The following is a 6,000-nucleotide window of genomic DNA, read 5'->3' on the forward strand; positions in this document are numbered from 1 at the left end:
TGGTCTCCGGCGGAAATTTGTCTGGCGGTTCGTCGTCGCTGACGTCACTACAGCTATCATAGGGTCCGACTTCTTAGCTCAATATCACTTACTGCCTGATTGCAGAATACAGAGGTTGGTTGACGGTGTTACGAACCATTCAGCTCCTGCATCTACTGCCACTTCTGAGCAGCCGAGCGTCAAGGCTGTAGCTTTGGCGAACTCCGCTTTCGCACAAGTGCTAGCAGAGTTCCCTGATATAACCCGCCCTGCTGGTCTTCCTAGGACTGTGAAACACAATACTGTGCATTTCCTGAAGACAACAGACGGGCCTCCCATTTCTTGCCGCCCTCGCCGCTTGGCTCCCCAAAAATTAATCGCTGCCAAAAAGGAATTCGAGGACATGGTTCAGGCGGGCATTGCACGACGTTCCAAGAGTGCTTGGTCGTCCCCGTTGCATATGACCATTAAAAAAGACAACACTTGGCGTCCTTGTGGCGACTACCGCGCACTAAACGCCAGGACTATACCGGACCGTTACCCAGTCCGGCATATCAATGATTTTGCACATGACCTCACGGGTGCTACCATCTTTAGCACGATCGACCTCGTGAAGGCTTACCACCAGATCCCGGTAGCTGAAGAGGATATCGCGAAGACCGCCATCGTCACCCCGTTTGGCCTCTTCGAATTTCCCTTCATGACCTTCGGTCTCCGCAACGCTGGTCAAACCTTCCAGCGGTTTATCGATGAGGTCACACGGGGTCTCGATTTCTGCTTTCCGTACGTGGACGACATCCTAGTCTACTCTGCTGACGAGACTCTCCACCGCGAACATCTGCGGATTCTCTTCGGCCGCCTGCGGGATTATGGTGTGGTCATTAACCCATCCAAATGTGTTCTTGGTGCTCGTGAGGTCACGTTCTTGGGTTACCATATTACTCCTGAAGGAACTCGCCCTCCGCAGGACCGTGTGCAAGCTATTTTAGATTTCCCACCTCCTAAAACTGTTCAGGGTGTGCGCCGTTTCCTCGGTATGGTTAATTATTACCGCCGCTTCGTACCCCACGCCGCGCAGTCTCAAGCTCCATTAATTAACGCCGTAGTGGCAACAAATGGCAAAGGTGCCAAGCCATTCATATGGTCACCTGAGCTACTGGAGCAGTTTGAAGCCTGTAAAAGGAGTTTATCCAATGCTACCCTGCTGCAACATCCGATTGGTGGCGCGCCCTTGGCACTGTTCACAGATGCTTCCAGCATTCACATTGGATCCTGTCTCCAGCAGCAGGTTGACGGAGAATGGTTTCCTCTTGCGTTTTTTAGTAAAAAACTGTCCTCCCAACAAGCACAGTGGCCAGCGTATTATCGCGAGTTACTGGCGGTGTACGAAAGCGTACAACACTTCCGCCACGTTCTCGAGGCGCAACACGTCACTATATTTACAGACCATAAACCGTTGCTGTACGCTTTCGTACAACGCCGGGAAAAACTGCCACCTGCTCAGCTGAATCAATTATCATTTATCAGTCAGTTCACCACTGATATTAAATACATTAAAGGAGAGGACAACGTCGTTGCCGATGCGATGTCACGTGTCGACGCTATTGCCCTTGAGCAAGATTTCGAGGCACTTGCTACGTCACAAGAGACAGATCAAGAGTTAGCCGACCTCATCAAACAAGGTTCTAGTCTGCAATTGACTAAAATCATCATTCCCGGCACTAACACCTCTGTCACATGTGATGTCTCTACTGGCAAGCCTCGCCCCTATTTGACCCCTCCTTTTCGCAAAGCTGCTTTCAACAAGCTTCATAATTTGAGCCATCCCGGTGCACGAGCTACCACCCGTCTCGTAACCCAACGGTATGTTTGGCCCTCCGTCAATAAAGACTGCAAGCAGTGGAGCCGTGTGTGCGAAGCGTGCCAACGCACCAAAGTCTCGCGCCACAATTCCGCTCCTCTCGGAAGTTTTGACCTTCCATCTGGCCGTTTCCAACACGTCCATATCGACATTGTTGGTCCGTTACCGATTTGCAACGACTTCCGTTATTGCTTAACAGCTATTGACAGAGCCAGCAGATGGCCCGAAGTCTGGCCAATGCGTTCGATCACTGCCGAAGAGGTGGCAGACACTTTTACTAGAGAATGGGTAGCCCGTTTCGGTGTTCCATCGGTTATTACTACCGACCAAGGCGCTCAATTTGAGTCGGATCTTTTCCGCCGATTGATGTCCCAATTCGCTACGAAGCGCATCAGGACGACTTCCTACCATCCTTGTGCCAATGGCATGATTGAGCGCGTGCATCGCCAACTCAAAGCCGCGCTCATGTGCCACAGCGATTCGTGGGTACGTTCGCTCCCGTTTGTTCTTCTAGGAATGCGATCTGCTTTCAAAGAAGACCTGAAAGCTACAGCTGCCGAAATGCTTTATGGGGAACCCCTCAAATTGCCCGGCGAGTTACTCGTTTCAGCCTCGGAGCCCGTGAACACGGAAGACCCAGCTGATTTCGTTGTGCAACTTCGACATAAGATGTCGACTGTGCGCCCTATTCCAGCATCCCACCATTGTGAACCTTCGTCTTTCATTTTCAAGGATCTCTCATCGGCGAGCCACGTGTTCCTTCGGGATGACACCGTCAGACGGCCTTTACAACCACCTTACACTGGCCCCTATCAGGTTATAGAACGCGCCAGTGACGGCAAGACAATGACTCTAGATTTCAAGGGTAAACGCGTCGTAGTCAGTGTGGATCGAATCAAACCAGCATATGTTGACAATTTGGGACCTCGTGTCTCTGAGCCTCCAATGACACCTACTCGACCTACATCTACGCAGACATCACTGCCCACTCTTTCTGCTCCAATAGTTCCTTTTGCACCTGATACCACCACACCCAACGCTAACTTGCCATACACCACAAGGTCTGGCAGACGGGTTAAGTTCAAGGATTTTTCAGATTATTGTTAATCTCTTATCCTTCTCCGTGGGGGGGTGGTGTGGCGTTCTGGAACGCACGCCTTTATTTCAATTATAAAAGTTATAATAAATAATATCATTAATTTTAGTTATAACGTAACGCTATAATAATTATAAGGATAGTTATAATGGTTTTTGAACGAATTTGATTATTATTATGGCAACACTGCCTGGTTGCGAATGAGACTGTCATTCGCTCTCTAGACTTTTTCTGTAACGAAGTAACGAAGTTCAAAATTACAACTTTTGTCGGACACTGACTACTGTTTTAATTATTCTCCATCACCTTCGCCTTTGGAAGAATTGGTCGGCCACTACACTGCGATCGAACCTATTGTAGGCCCCAAAGGTATACAAAGTCTATTTAGACCATAACTTTCTAACTTTTGTCACAACAATTTATTTGTCCCTATATGTAAATATTACAAAAATGTAAATCAAAACAAATGAGGTGATTTTAGGCCAGATTATAACGTATTAGTTAAACACTATAGTAGTATCTTAAATATTAAAAATGTACCTAATTTAAATGAATTTGTGTTATTTAAACTATCAGGTGGATAAAATTCATTATTTAGAAATAGTTTTCTTACTCTGTCTAATATTATGAATCCTCAGCTCTCCAAACTTGTGTCGATTCTTAGTAAATTCTCTTCATATGATTTCTATGGCACAATAACGTTCTCTGTCCAATAATTATTTTCATATCTGTAACTGGACTTCACGTAACTTTCACAAACCAACACTAGCGACCAACAATCCGCCGCCATTGCAACTGGCCGCTAATAAATCGAAAAACAATAAAATATCGCCATCGCACGTCGGCCATATTATCGCGTTCTGAATTCAAAAAGCGCGATTGTTTTACCCGGGCCAATAATTAGTAACGACGGCGGCGGCGGCCAATCACAGCCGTGCGCGATTAGCACGCTTCCAGACTATGCCCACCATTGGCCCAAATTGCAAATGGAACGTGAAAGTGTAAGCGCAGGCGACGCTAATTACTAGTGATTGGGCATTGAGTGCCGCCGGCGGCCGCACTCTCCTGCCTGAACGCTGCTTCAATGTTCCCTAATTACAATTCGGAGCCGTCACACAATTGGAAATTAACCTTCATTCGTCACTCCCAATTTGCTCTGATTTCAGCCATTAGGTTGCAATAGAAAGGTCTTCGTGAATGAAATGTAATGGCGATTATACAATTTTACATTTAGTGAAGAGTCGTTTAAAATGTCTATTCAATATTTATTTATTATATTTGATTGATTAATAATTCCATGTTTTACGAGTTTGTATGCTATTTTGAGAGCGAGTAAAACACATAGAACACGTTTAGCTGCTTACCTTCCCAGGCGCGTCCAAAGGAATTATGTCTTTTCTAACAGCCTTGGCACCAAAAGGATATCTATCTTAAGACTTCATATCAATAGTAGCCACTATAGTGGCTAGAAGTGGATAGTAGAAGTAAGTTGTCTACTTTTATAGACATTTACAATTATTTTCAGATTGTATTTGAGTACATTTAAACATACATAAGATCACGGCTATTTCCCGTTGGGATTCTCAAAAATATGTAAAATTATAATATGTATCTACCATTTCTCTACTACCTAAATTAAAGATTAGGTATACTACTAAGTATACTCACCTACCTGCTTAATGAAATACCAATACTTATACAAAAAATAACATGTGTTTCATGATACCTACTTACAAATTATTTTTCTTACCAGGAAACAATGTTGAAGCACATAAATATTATATTATATACAAAATAGGTACTATGTGCACATAACATAAACTCACGACTGTTTCCCACAACTCACTGAGCTTTCTGATAAAACATCTGTACCACCTCATCATCATCAATTTAAGAGCCACGCTCTTGTCGGTGTAGCATTTTCCATTCCAGTCTATCAAAGGCCAATTCCTTGACTTCCCTATAAGACACGACGTTAACCTTTTCTTTAATCTGTACCACCTACAGAACACGATACAAATAGAATGTAGACACATGTGTAGCATGGTATTTATTTATTCCTTACCTAAAAACATCACAAAGGTAAGTATTTATTATCAATATCCACCTACTTTTCCTTCGGGTGACATTTAATACTTGGCCCGACAAATAGAAATCACTTAGGAATCTAACTAATAGGTAAAACAGAAATCATTAAAAACTTACTTTTTACTTGTTTTACAAAACTGCCGATCTGTTTTTTCGTAGAATATACCTAGGTACCTGTAACAATAGTCATGGCGTTTTTGTTGTTTATAATTATTTTATTACAGGGACACTTTATATCACACACATTTGTAGTTGGTACATGACGTCATCAGTAGGTACCTACTGTTACATCAAAAAAAAGATGGATCCATACCGGGGGCCCTCTAAGACGGTGATCGGCCGAAGATGTTAAAATGTTAATAGGCGTAATGGATCGTGTCGAGGGAGGGCGCGGTGGGGGGTGGGGGGGGGCGATTGACGTGAGGTGGGGGTGGGGGGGTGGTCTCATTACCGCGACATAACGAGCACAATCCCGCGATACCGGCAATCACACGCACAGGGTGATGTCTACCTACACTCTACGTCACGAGTACCTACATACCGACTTACCTCTAATAAAATACCTAATTTGATAAATACCTACACGTAAATGGAAAAAATATTTACTCTATATAAGGAGGTATACCTCCACATACAAATAATATTCTCGCTCGTAATGCCAGACTGTCAGAAAAGAACTACAAACCAATATCATGCTGAACGTACCACATGACACAGACATACGCCCCTCTTAGGTACATCATCATCTCCCTAGCATTATCCCGTTTTTCACAGGTTCCGCTTACCTAACCTGAAGATTTGACAGGATCGGTTTTTTACAGAAGCGATTGCCTGTCTGATCTTCCAACCCGCGAAGGAAAAACCAGCCCAACACGAGTTAGGTCACATACTTACCTCCGAAAACGTATTTCTCGGGAATGTGAGCTTCCTCACGATGTTTTCCTTCACCGCTGAGCACGTGATGATCATTTATGAT

The sequence above is a fragment of the Pectinophora gossypiella genome, chromosome 15 (assembly GCF_024362695.1).
Source record: "Pectinophora gossypiella chromosome 15, ilPecGoss1.1, whole genome shotgun sequence".
Lineage (NCBI taxonomy): Eukaryota > Metazoa > Arthropoda > Insecta > Lepidoptera > Gelechiidae > Pectinophora > Pectinophora gossypiella.